The sequence below is a fragment of the Ambystoma mexicanum genome, chromosome 6p (assembly GCF_040938575.1).
Source record: "Ambystoma mexicanum isolate Mex_15411 chromosome 6p, UKY_AmexF1_1, whole genome shotgun sequence".
NCBI classification, from domain to species: Eukaryota; Metazoa; Chordata; class Amphibia; order Caudata; family Ambystomatidae; genus Ambystoma; species Ambystoma mexicanum.
The window spans coordinates 203,307,319-203,321,925 of NC_090935.1; positions in this window are offsets into that span (position 1 = coordinate 203,307,319).

Here is a 14,607-nt window from a genome sequence, read left to right on the forward strand (position 1 = left end):
GGGTGATTTGGGTCGGGCCTTGGAGGTGCTTTCATTTGTGTGTGGAGTGAGGGTGCAGTTGTTTGGCAGCCTGCAGTTAGGGTGTGCCTGCTGCACGTGTAGTGCGTGTTTTAGGGGTTTTTAATTATTTATGTATTTATTGTGGGTTTTAACGTGCGCTATCAGGCCGATGTGTGTGGACGTTCTCCTGGACATGTGTTTCTGTTGCACTATGTGGACGCATGGTACTTCACATGGATGGACTTTGTGGATTTGGCATTGTTTTATTTGGGCCACCTACCTGAATCTTCGGATGTCTGCACTCCTTTCTCCATCCCTCCGACTCCCTCTATGCTCTCCATTCCGATGGTGGAGGCACAGATTTCTTCCCAGGGGGTCAACTTGATGGGTGATTCAGGACCTCCCCCGGTGGCTGTGGCAATGTTGCAGTTGGCAGAGAGTATGCTGCGGACGCGTATCCGCAGGTCGTCCCATCGCTTACGGCATTGCTGTGGGGTGCGGGGTGCGGTCCCCACCGCACTTACCCGCTGTGCCACCAGAGCCCATATGGCCTTCTTGTTTGCAAGTGCCGTCCTGGTCATTTGCGTGCAGAAGACGACGGCAGCATTCTCCTGGAGGGTCTCTGTTAGCACGGTGAGTTCCTCACGGGAGAAGTGGACCTGCCGCTTGCGGTCGCACGCTTTCTTCGCTACTTTTCCCATTTTTCTTGGTTTCGCTAGGGTGGATGACGGGTTGGGGTGTGTCTCAGGGTAGTGATTTTAGTGGTTGTGTGGTTTTAGTGGTTTTATAGGTGTACGGCGGGATGTTTCCCGTTCCGGGCCCATGTTTTAACTTCCGTTTCCGTATATTTCCGGTCACCGTACTTTCCGGTAGGCGCACACTGCGGTGTCCGCTGTGATGGGTGGCGGTATTGCACCTAGGGCGCCGTACGGCGGCGGTGTGGGCCGTTTTGGGGTCATTTCCGCCATCGCGGACTTTGCACTTCCGCCATGCCGTGGTGCTCGTGCCCGATGGGTCGGAATGGGCCGCACTTTGCTCCTTCGTGCAATGGCGGAAACGCTATTTACGCTGTGGCGGTCCGGTCAGTCACTTTCCGCCAGGGTCGTAATGAGGGCCAATGTCTTTTAGTTCTAAGGGATACACACAAATTTGCACTTCCAAGGGCACTTTCTCAGGATGGTTTTGTGGGCACAGTGGATTGGCGCATTGTCATCATTGAATGGTACCTGGGATTTGGTGGGATCGTGTGCGCTCCACAGGGCAAAGTATTTGGGGGAAAAAAGATTACACGAGCTGAGTATGTGCAGCCTCTCCTTTCACTTTGCCCAGCCATACGCAAGCGGTGTACCTGTGGGTGTGGATGGTGTGCCACCACCATGTCCACCGGGACACAATGCCTTGTATGTTTGTTTTATTATTTATAATGCGCGAGTGTGCCCGGGGGTATCAGGGCGCAGCATTTACAAGAATTTTCAAAGCTTAGTTACAGTATACAGGGTATGCATAATACAAGAATAAGGTACACCAGTGTTATATACAAATCAGTAGAGGGCAACAGGACATTATATACAGGTACGCAAAAAGGCACACATGGTTACAGTTTGTGCAGGTAGCGCTAGGCACTTCGTTGTCCTAGTGGTACTCCAATTTCAGCCAGTGTTGCAACATTGTGCAGGTCACATGCTGCCACAATGATCCTGCAGACTGCTGGTGGTGTATATAGCAACACACCACCAGATTGGTCAAGGGAGCGGTAACCTCACTTGAGCACTCCGAATGTGTGCTCCACTATTCCCCAAGTTGCAATTTGGGCAGTGTTGTACCTTACCGCAGCAGGTGTGTTGGTGTTGCGTATGGGCATCATCATGTATGGGCTCAGAGGGTAGGCCTGTATCCCTGTAGAGTTGAGAATGGTTGTTATTTGACATTTGTTGGCAGTGTCTATTAGTCCTTGTGCAACATGCATGGCCATTCATACTCACCAATGAGCCATGTGTTGCCCTGCTTGCTGGCTTCTAGGGCCCGGTGTAGTGGGGACATCCTGAAGATGTAATTATCATGTGTGCTACCAGGTGAGTTGACATAGACTTCAGTAATGATGCCCTTGGCATCACACACAACCTGAACATTGATAGAGTGCCAATGTTTCCGGTCGCGGTAGCTGTGCTCCGTTGCTCAAAGGGGAAGGAGAGCAACATTGGTGCAATCAAGGCACCTGCCACTTTTGGGAAGTGCACCACTCCATAAAAATCCTGGACCACTGCTTACCTTTCTGTCAGTGTTCTGGGGATATAGATATGCCACAAGACAGAAGGGCGTGCATTTATGTTTGCATAAATGGCCTGGGAGTTGCCACCTACTATGGCAGTGGTCCGCTGGAATGAGCCAGTGGCCAAACAATACAGAGCAGTGTGCACCTTTTGCAAGGGGCTCAGTGCTTGTGAGCACATGGTGGGTGATGTGACGTTATCTTCCCACTCTGTGACCAGGTCTAGGATGATATGGGGGGGACCTATGCCTCCAAAAGACCTGATCATCAGGCATCCCAAAAAAGCTGGTCCTTGGGTGGAAGATCCGGGTTCTGGCCATCCTCCTCCTGCGGTATCCCTGGATGACTGCTGCAACAAATGATGCATTCATCGTGGCTGTATCACTGTGTTTGTTGATCGTGGGTGGTTTTTATGCATTTGTTAGTGTGCTTGTTGATGTTTACGCCTCCTATCATGTGGCATAGGTGTTTCTGGATTTGTGCATGCTCTTGTATGCACTGGTGCTCCCTGTTAAATTCCAGGAATGTGTTTGTAAGTGGTGCGATTGTTTGACCGTGGTACGTCCTTCTTAAAAGTCCACATTTTTGCTTGTTCTTCCTCATTCCACGTGTTCCATCCCCTTTTTAGGCGGCTGTGCAGGCCCGGCCGGCCATTCTCTAGGAGTCTTGCGCAAAGTTTTTGTTGGGTTGCAGTGACGTAGTGGACCAGCTCGGATTCCTCACAATTCCTGGGTAAACCCTGCGCATTGTGTTCCATGAATCAACGAATCAGGATTTGCGTGCGATTTCACGAGCAAGTACCCGATTGTCAGAGCAGATTATTCCATGACTCAGGCCCTACATGTCTAAGTAATGACATAAGAGATGTGCAATACATGGATTGACACTACATACATGTTCATCTTGTTTTCACCTCAGGGTGCTTACATGTATCCAAAGGTTATCAAGCTGGAAAGCCAGAGTGTCAGGGAGTGGATGGTGTCAACAAAAAATGGTTACCAGCTGATCAGTGGCGGCTGGTGAGTTTGAAAGCTGGTGGGGCGTAAAAAATTTCCAGGGCGAATTTAGTAGCTAGCGTGCGCAGCGCGCGAGGAAAGGGAAACTTTTTAAAAAATGGCCTACAAAATGTGCAATTTACTGTCCAAAAAACCCACCGAAATATGAAAAAAGCATTCGGTTTTACATATTAATTGTGGTACACTGTTCTTACGTGTGCAAGTGTGATGGTGTATTTTACAGCAGCTTGTATTGAGAATAGCTGGTACTATGGTGTATGCATAAAGAAATTCATTATATAGTCAGTAATGATGGAAACATATGTTTGTCATACTGTTATTGGCATTCACATGCATTCATCCTCTTACTAAGGTGGGATTTTAGGCATTTTCTGAAAGGGGGAAACTAAGCTAAAATATTACTTTAGTTTTTAACCACTTAGTTAATGCAACATTTGTCCTACCTCCTAATGGCTGTCTGCTCGCTGAGTTGCCATTGCTTCAGTTGCTCAAAGTTGCAACACGTGGAATGCACAGGTCTCAGAAATAGCACATACATATTGCATGGATAAAAATGTAACAGAAATAGTTGACTAAGTTTATTTTGTTGAGTGCTTTATAATCAACCAACAACCATAACATCCAAACATACTTCACATTTCTCACTGTTCTGTCAAATAGATCACTGCAACCTTACACAAAATCCTAACATATATAAGGCCATTGAAACAAAGAATTCAAGGTAACCCACAAAATAACTGCAAATAGCTTGTTTGTAACAGAACATTCACTGGTCAATCATTTTGAAAGTTTGTACACAAATTGTGCACGTCTATTTTTCAGAGAGGCACATTTATCAATAGTCCGTGTATTGAAGTCAGGGATCTCTTGAATTAGTTGTTTTTCCATGGACAGCATGGCCAAAGCATTCAGACGATCCTCAGTCATTGTGTTTCTCAAGAATGTTTTAATTTGCTTCAGGGTGGAGAAACGGCGCTCAGACTCATCTGTTGTCATGGGTGTAGTAATCAGAATTTTTAATAACTGCATTGTCTCACTAAATGCTTTTTCGAGATTGTTTCAAAGAAAAATTTTAATAAAGAAATTGCCCCACTTGAACTACAGAATTCTGGTCTCTCATAAACAATTGAAAGCTCAGTGCGCAGTCTTTCCTTGTTTAACATGGGGTACGCTTGGACAGTTGCATTCAGTGCATCATTGGGAAAAGACTGTCCATGTGTTTGAAATAGGTCACTCTGCAACAATTTGGCCCCCTCCAAGTGGTTAGTAAATGCAAAGCGTTCTTGGGCATGCTTGTGTAACTATAATATCACATACTTCTTTAGCCAAACGATTCAAAGTGTTCATATTTGCATTGCGACCTGGAAAAAGTTGCCTCTGATGGAAGTTTAGCTTCCAGATTGTCAGTGCTTCCAAGTACTCTGCCGATGCACTTGATAAAAGTTGCAGTAGCTTTCTGCACATACACAGAGTCAATGTCTTGCTTCTGAAGCTGGTTATATAGAATGTCGACATGGGGCATTATGTCATTGAACAAAAAAAGGAAGAAAATGAAATCCTTCTATTTCAGAGTTTGAATGAATCCCTGGGCCTCATGCACTTTAACCCACTCAAAATCAGTCCGCCTTACAATAATGAGCTCAAAGCATGTACGGAGTGCTTCCCTGTGCTGATATATGGCTTCCACTAACCGAATATGGTAGCTCCAGCGAGTGTGACATGGTTTTGGAAGTCTTTGATCTGATACCTCATCCAGAACTGCAGTTCTTTTTGGAGAATGAGAAAAAAATGTACAGAAGCCAGAAATATCATAAAAGAAAACTCAAGCTTCTGAGATTTTTGAAACAGCCTGTTCAATGATGAGGTTAGGCTGGTGTGCATAGCAATGTACATAATGTGCATTTGGATACACTTCAGCTACTTTCTTTTGGACACCACCAGACACCCCCCTCATTACATTCGCACCATCATATATTTGCGCAATTACTTTTTTTGTGGCAATCTTCAGGGAATAATGTGTCCAATTTTTCCATTATGGCAGTAGCAATGGTCTGCGCACTAGAGTCTTTCAGATGAGAGAATCCATAAAACCTTTCAACAATTCTGTATCATTCATCAATGTAGCGATAGACTAGCACAGACTGAGTCTTAGTGGAAACATCAGTTGTATCGTCTGCCTGAATAGCCACATAATCAGTGCATTTTAACTGCTCTACAATGATCTCTCTGGTGACCGTGAGCATGCAGTCCACCAGTTCATTCTGAATTGTTTTTGAAGTGCCCTTGAATACTGTTGCATTTTTTAAGTGTAGTTCCATTGCACTGTCTATGCTGGATACAAAATCCACCAGGCCTCTAAATACACCAGGATTGAAAGAGTCTTCAGTTTCATCATGGCCACGTAAAGCCAATTCAAACGCACCACAAAAACGCACACAGTCTATTAACTTTGACAAAATGTATCGGTTTTTATCCACATCCTCATTATGCCTCATCACGCTCCGGCGATAGGCATCATCCAACTGTGTTGCAATGTTTACACTTCCCAACATGCGCAGCTGTAATATATTCTCAATATGAGATTTGCACGATTCATGTCTCTTGCTTTTTTCTGACAAATGCTTTAGGTCAGTGACTCCTGTTTTTGTCCAGGCGGTTTCACCTCCAAACAGCAGGCAAGGGAAGCAGAACAAAGACCGCTTAGAAATGCTACTAGTGAGCCATGTCTTCTTTTCATACCACACCATGGAAAATGTGCGTGTGTAAGCTTTTCCTCTACCTTTTGTGGACTGTTCAATTTTTACATCTGGCTGATCAGGACTTAGTCTTTTCACCTCCAGTTTTTCACTGTGTGCGAGTCCGGAAAATGGTTTTGACAGTAATTGGTCCACTGAATTCATTTTCTGCAACAGTGACACCTGTTAATAAGCAAAATGATTATGTACAGGATCATGTAGTCACTGTTAGGTATACTCTTCAATAACACATAAGTATAATTAGTCGGTACTAGACACAGATAGCGTCTGCAATTATATACAAATCTGCTGTACTTATCATCGACCAGTACAGTTGAGTATAATTGCCGATGTTATATAGGCATGCGTTAACACACATGCCCATTAGCAAATGTGACACCAGCCACACAGTACATATTGCAGCTTGTTTGGCAAATGAGTACTTATGGAAGAAATGAGGCAAGTTTGTTCTGTTAATACTGTTCTAAAAAAAACATTGTTTAGAATGTAGGAAGATTTTTCTGACTACATGACACAACTCCAACCCCTCCCAAGCACTGTGGGAGCAATTTTGAAAATTAGAAAGAAGGTATTCTGATGTTTGAAAGACTGTGGGATTTTACAGCAGTAAAACACATTACTGTATACCATTCAACTGGAAGATACCAGGACATCATGAGGTAAGTGGGAACCACCACCCAATCCTATCCTTCGAAAAACAGTTTCCAAATGGACAGGTTTGCTCTCGTTGAACCACAAGCAGGCCTTTTTGCATTATATGTATGACTTTCCATTTTCACATGCCACCCTCTCAGCTAGTCATAGATGCCATTCTGTAATCTGTACTGTTCATCAGATTTTCCCCCACCTCATTGATCCCCACAAACATGGGCTTCTTTTGAAAAAATGCTTAAACAATATAACTGTGTGCCTTCTTTACTACAGATGAACACAAACAGAGTTGGTGTGCCCAGAGCACCAAACCCAACAAAAGACTCATGCTAGCTCACCTTGTTCTGAAGAATGGTCACTGCAATGAACTCCTTCGCAGGCTATGGGAAATCCAAATCCCGGAAGGTGCACTGTGGAGGTTGAAGTCTGATGTTTTTAGTTGCACATTGCCCTGGACTGGTTGGATTTGTTCATGTAAGGTGTTGCTGATGGTCTGTAAAGAGAAAGCGAGAGACTGATCTGAGAAAGGGCAATATAGGCTCAGAGCAGTATTAAAATGGTTTTCACACACGAAGGAGAGAGAGTTAACTGCTTGTAACATTGAAGCTGCACCAGAATAAACATTAGTACAATGTGTAAAGAAAGTACCAGCAACTACCACCATATGCCAGTCATCAGTTGTATAACGCTGCAATAAATACATTTTTGTAATGTTTTTGTTCTGGGGCTTTAAAAGTGCACTTTGCGGAGCTCACATTACAAAATTAATTTGCTGCAGCCCTTCAGGCACCCGATTTATAAGCACTCTGCGTGTCCTTCGCTGAAGTCCTGTTAAAAACAGCATTGGCAAAGCCACTGAGATCCTGTTCAAACACAAGCATTGACAAAGCCAACATTTTGGCCTTGTGCATACGGTGTAAGCTTCTGCCAGGCACTGCTATTAGATCATGATGCCCAGGAACTTTCACCATGTTTCTGCTTCTACAACAACGGATAGTTAATTTTGCTACAGCTGTGCCTGGCAAGTGTAGCTCTGACTGCAAGTGCCTGGCATGTGTAGCTGTGCTACAGCTGTGCCTGGCCAGTGCCACAACAAGGGATGAAGGGGTGGAGGTAGACAGATCAAGCACAACACAAGGCAGTGAGCCGAGGTCAAAGGGAAAGGTGGGTAAACAGCAAGAAGAAGAAGTACAGTCTGACAGTTAAATACCAGGGGTGCAGATAAGCAAGAAGGAGAAACGGCAAGTCAGAGAACTGGTTGTAGATCAGAGAGAAGAGGGGCAAGGGGGTAACAAATCAAAAAATCCTGCATAATTATTTACACAGGGAAATACCTCTCACCATGTACTGCCATTCACAGAAGACTGTTTCAAAAGAACACTGGCCGGCCAAAGTTTGATGTTACTGTTGTTAGCTGAAAGAGATCCTAAGAGGATGTCTTTTGGGTGAGGTTGGGCCGGCAATGGGTGAGAAAGCCCATAATGATTAGAAGGCCCCTTGGCAATCAGTGGGTGGGTAAATAACTAAACATCACACACACACAAGCTGTGTGCCTCTCTTCAGATCCCTTCTGCCTCCATACCTCAATGCAATGGTTTTGGCTTAGGGTTGGTACCGTAGCACTACCTAATAGCCAACATTAAAAAAGAACTACAGCTCACTGATTCGAATGAAACAGATCTAGGCTTGCTTGCTGTCTCATGCAAAGAGGATGCCGACTGATTTTTTTGGTAAGATTGCTGTTTTTGAGATGGAGCCAGACTAGCTTGCATGGAGGTGTGCCTTTCCATAATGGTGTATATGTGCTAAACAACTATGGAAACTATGTTTAAAAAGTATTGTGATTGTGTGAAAGAGCACCACTTTCCCTTGCATTTGTGCTCTCTGCTGAGTCTTCCAAAGTGGAGTAGTAATGGGTTGACAAAGATACCCTTGAGGGCCAAAGCTTGTGCACCTTACCGGAAGCAAGATGGAGAGCCAGGATGTTCTCCCTGGGACACCCGGCAGAAGTTGCTGCACCACGGGTCAGGTGTTGCTTCGTTGTGCACTAGCCAATTGCGGGACGGAGGGACGAACTGGGCACACTCAGCGAGGCACGGATGCCTACTGGAGTGGAGTTGCCACAACACCACAACACAATCAAGCTGGGATGAGAAATAAGTGCCAGGGCTCAGAAACAAGTGCCGGGGATGAGATCTGCTACCCTGGCTAGGCAACGCACTAATTACGCGCTGGGCAATAGTGAAGCTTACAGGTATGGGCATTGCATCTATGGAATGTGAGGGAACACGGTTCCCCTCTAAGATCCCCTGAACACTTCTTCCTCATCCCTTTATCACTCACAGCGCTTTGAAGTTGTTTCTCAAATTAGTAATATAGTGAGTTTGAAATCATCAGTGAATAAACAAACTTTCAGGGATGGTATTGATAGGATGTGGTTTGGGCGCCCTGTAATGTGATTTAATAAACATGTGCTCTTTTGTTCTGTGGGTTGCTGGTAAAGCACCATTCAGCCTGTACTTTTCAAACAGATATCAAAGGCGTGTCTTTGATTAAGAAAAACAATTGCTCATCTAGAAAACATCTCAAATTCTAATCTTTATTCCCACTGTTATAATGTACTGATATTTTCAGGAGAACCAGCAAGAGTGAAGCAGCTCTGAAAAGTGGCACCATACAGTATTTCATTGTGCGACATTACCTGAGGTGGAAAAGAACTGTGCATCTGCGATCTACGCTCATGCCCAAACCCATGTTAACTCCCCGAGCATAAAAAGGCCTTAGAAAATGTTTAAAAAGGCAGACAGAAAATTCTCTTAACGAGACATGCGCTGCAGCGCTGGTTGTCACTGGCAAGGCAGCCCCCGGGCCCCGAGAACACGTCCACGCCATTTAGCTTGATCAAGTCGGGCATGCTAGAAGTGGGCAGGCTCAAAGAAGCTACCCATTCTGAATACCAATGAGAGGCACCTACCCCCACCCCAAAACCACTGCACATCCAGTGGAGTCAGAGAATATTGGCAGCAGGTCGCGGCAGGGCTCCATCCTCCAAGTGAAGGGCCTTGGTGACTTGTGCCGTTTTATATTTTCGGCATTTTTTGTCGAAAAATGCCGAAAATATAAAACGGCATAATTAGCATGATGCCGGACAGTGGTCGCGGGCCGCGGCATAAGTGCTCACATTCAGAATGCTTTATAACACCTATTATTCAACATATAGCCGTAACCCACTAGACGTATTGAAACGTTCTTAAAACCAGCAAAAACATCTTCAAAATGACTTTCATCGCTTTTGGTAAATGCAAATTCTGGGGGATTCCCATTTTGTACTCTGTGTCCGTGCGTTTGTTCAGTCGAAGCCTGATGTTTTTAACCACTCTTCTCCCATACCAGGGAGGATCACGGTACGCAAGGGAAGGCCCAGGGCAGACAGGCGTGCGCTGCTGCTGCACTGCACATTTAAATGTATAGTGCAGCAGAGCACACCTGCCCTGGGCCTTCCCTTGCGTACCGGCGGTCCGGCGTGGCCCAAGGCAAGGCCCTTGGCCCACGGCACGGCAGTGCACGGACCGCCTGGCATGGAATCATGGTACGCAAGGCCCAGGGTAGGCAGTCGTGCGCTGCCGCTGCACTGTACATTTAAATGTATAGTGCAGCAGCGCACGCCTGCCCTGGGCCTTCCCTTGCTTACCGGCGGTCCAGCGTGGCCCAAGGCACGGCAGTGCACACGGACCGGCCTGGCACTGGCAGGATCACGGTACGCATGGCCCAGGGCAGGCAGGCATGCGCTGCTGCTGCACTGTACATTTTGATCGGATCAAAATGTACAGTGCAGCAGCAGCAGCGCACGCCTGCCCTGGGCCGTCCCTTGCGTACCTTGGGCCACGCCACGGCAGTGCACGGACCGGCCTGGCCCTGGGCCTACTTTGTTTACCCCCGGTCGGACTGGGGTAGACAAAGTAGGCCCAGGTGACTGCCGCCTTGGTGCCGCCCAGGTGAGCTACCACCAAGGCTCACCCCAAGGCAGTCAGCTCGGCAGCAACACTGAACGACGTGTAGGCCCTGGCCTACACATTGTTCAGTGTTGACTGGGCCTGCCAGCTGGGCCATGGTGGACCACATAGTCTGGGCCCGGGGAGGGGAGTGTGTGTAATACTCCCGAGTCCCTGTGCCCAAACAGAAGAAAACTTCAGAATTTTGGGGTATTTACCGCGGCGCCGCTGGTGCAGCAGCACTAGGCGTGTCGTGTTGTTCACTCGTCGTCCACCGAAGAGAAACAGACGTGTGAAGGCGGCGCAGGCGCACGCACACACCCTGCGCCACCAGTCATAGATACAGTTATGTCATTGGCTGTTTGCCAGTCAATGACATTACTGTATCCATGGCAGGGGAGGGAGGAGGGAATCCGAATAAGTGTGCTGTTTGCGCACATTTTAGACTGCTGGGGCCACCCCTGAAGCGCCCCGCCAGGCTTCCAATTAAAGGGGCTACGTAGAGTGTATTGAGTGACGAGCTCCACGCACTCTACTATAGAAACATTTTTACTAAATCGGGTTGCGCCCCGCTGTGAAAGCCGGGCCGGCCTATACAATATTGTTTCCTTGCCACAGCGCTCCCACGCTGTTGGCAAAGGAAATGCAGCACTACAAGCTAAACGAGATTCAATCAGAGAAATTCTCTGATTGAATCTCTTTTAGCTTCTGTCTTTTTTTTCTGGGGGGCGGCACCCGGCCGCCCCATGACAGCAGCTGCCACTGATGACTGGATTTCCGAAGACAATAAATCACTCATTTATTCTGCTGCATTATGAGGGGTGTAGTAAGTCAACACTTTCAGGGCCTGATTTACAAAGCATTTTTCAATGGGTTTTTTTCCAATTCAAAAGTGTTTTTTTATTTTTTATTTTTTTTTATTTATTGTATATGGTTTACAAAAAAAACTTTACAAAAAAGTTCAAAAGAGAAAAAAAAAACACTCGTTACATCCACATTTTTGGTATACAAACATATTAAAAACATAGATCCAATTTCCAGAAAGTAAGGGACACATTTAAAAGATTCAATGCAGTAACAATTCGACAAAGAAATTTGAAATATAGAAAATACACAATAGAGCTTCAAATAACTAAAGAGGAATTGAAAATTTCATGTAAACAGGCATAATCATGAAAGTGTTTGTTTAAATCAGCCACTTGTCTGTGTGACACCTGTGATAAGCTAATACACTTGCCAACATGACCACCAAACATCTCCAAAGTACCCCAAAAGATCTCTAAAACACCAATTTTGAGATTGAAATGTATCTTCCTGCAGAGAGGCCTTTCATAATGACGCCGAACTTTCCCAGACTGGCACTCGAAAGCAAAGGCCGCAGCAAAGCAACTGAGCGCTGGGCTGTGCATTGTGTAGAGCTGCAGGAGAGTCCTGCGCGATTTCTTTTGTCCATCAGCACCCCCGCTGGCACCCAGTTTAGCCTGAGGATGTTAGGGCTAGCGTTAACTCAGGCTTACTGTGGAGTGGTCCATCTTTTCCTGCACTGACAGATTTGATGAGAATGAACGCTGGGAGGTCCCTTGTAGATGCCCCCCAGATAATGACTGCACCCCCTGCAATGCGATCTACGATCAGATTGATCAAACACGCCGTTCATTTAGGCCAGTGTTGTAGTACGTGTCTTCTCTTGATAAACCACCTGCAAACATGTCACTAGAGCATGGGAGTGCATCGGAATGATTGCTCAACGTGCACTGAGAGAAACCTCACATGCATGCTCCCCCTGCTGCAAAGGCGTATTTCTGTGCAAAACATGTGGACATAAGTGTGCATCCTCACACGTGCCACACGTGCATTTGCTGTCTATTTTGGGAACTGACCAAACTCACTCCATTTTGTAAGCCATTAGTCCACACGCTATCTGTAATCTATCTATTTTTAATGTGTTTTTTTTTAAATGTGTATTTGTACAGCTAACTGCTTAATATTCCTTGCTGCTTGGTTTGGAGTACCATTGATGAAGAGCGTGTAAGCCCAATACAAACCTACCAGATATGTATTGCTATTATATGTATTAACTTGCTAGAATAATTTTAGTAACTGAAATGTATTAATGTTACCTTTGAGCATTTTCCCAATTGTTGTCTGCAGTGATTTAATAAGCACATTCGCAAAAAGATGTATTGGGGTTGTTGGTAGTTCAATTGTTGCACATTTGAGACACTTGCACATTTCCCCGCATAAAGCATCCAGTCCAACCCTGGCATCAACAGCCCTCAGCTGCCCCCATGAACGTTGCGTTCTCCAGAGGTGTGGACGGAGTAGGGCCTGAGCGGGCAAGGCCCACCTAACCTCTGTAAATGCCCACTCAGCAGCATTGTGGGGGCGCTTACAGATGATAATGCCACTGTGGTGGTCCCAACTGTATTCGCTTCAGACCCCATTTGTTGGACAATCCTGGCTACGTTCTCTCTCGTGCGTCCATTCGCAGCAGAGGGAAATCGCAGCTCTGCTGGAGTTTAGGAATGAAGCGCTTGCACTGGACTGCTTCCTGAATACATTGTGGGCCTGTGATGGAGCAGAGGATAATGAAGGCCTCTGCACCTCTCATATATTGCTCCCTCCTGGCAGTGAATTCTGCCAGCGGTGCGAAAGCAAGATACAGAACAATTTAGCAGACAAAATGATACAACCATAAACCAAAGCTTCTTTTTTCTGCTGACTCTATTTTGTGTGCCATAAATTGTTTTCATGGGCCTAAAAGCTGCTTAGTGAAAACTGGGTAAACTGTCATTTTTTTTTTTTTAAAACGTATTTTATTGGTTTTGATAGAAAAAAGAAAAAGAAAACGTGCAATACAACAAGAAATCAACATTGGTTTGAACTGGGGAGGAGACGGTGAGGGGGAAACAAGGGGGGGGGAACAAACAAATCAACAACAGTCTTCATGTTGTAGCAAACTTACAGTGGGCGGGTGGGTTAGGGGCAATGACCCAAAGTTTCAGGAAGCAAGAGGGGTCAAACACAGGGGTGGTTCCACCAATGCCGGCATCCGAGCAGTGTCAATGCAGTGGTGTGGGACTTCAGGGGGGTTTGTAGTCAGCGCTGAAGCGTATGTCTCTGAGGAGGGCCTTCCATGATTCCAAAGTGCCACCTTCGGTTTCGCCACTGTTCGTGATTCCTTCCTGCCAGGCCCTGGTTTCAGCTGTTGTCCATCTCTCGAGTTCTTTGAGCCATCTCTCTTGCCTGGGGCCCGACGGCGTCTTCCAGGCCATCGCTATTGTTCTTTTAGCCAGGATACATGAGATGTCCATTAATTTAACAGCGTGCTTGGATTTGCTAGGTCTGGGGTAGGTCCCCAGGAGGCACTCGCCAGGAGTCCATTCGTATCTTGTCATTCCGGCGTCCATGCAGGTCTGTTTGGCCTTGGACCACAGTGCCATCGCCTTGGTGCAGGTCCAGAACATGTGAATCACATCTGCTTTATCATTCCCGCACCAGGGGCATGCAGGGGAGGATGTCTTATTGAAGGAGGCAACCCTATGTGGGGTCATGTATGTCCTGTAAAGAACGTTCAATTGGATCTGGCCAAACCTGGTGTTCCTGGATACTTTTTTGGGAAATATCAGCGCTCTTTCCCATTCTTTATCTGAAATCGGGGTCTCAAGGTCCGCCTCCCATTTTGTCCTCAGATCTTCGCATTTAGGGTTGGTTTTATCACATAGTCTGCTGTAAAGCCTGGAGACAGGTCTCCAGCCGTCCGAGAGGTCATGCATCTCTTGTAGCAGAGGGTCAGGGGAGGGCTCCTCCGGCCATCCGGTCCATTGTTTCTTAGCAGTTTGTTTGAGGCGATGGTACCAGAGGAACTGGCCCGGGGGAATTCCATCGGCAGCCTTAAGAGATTCGAAATCCCTGAATTCTCC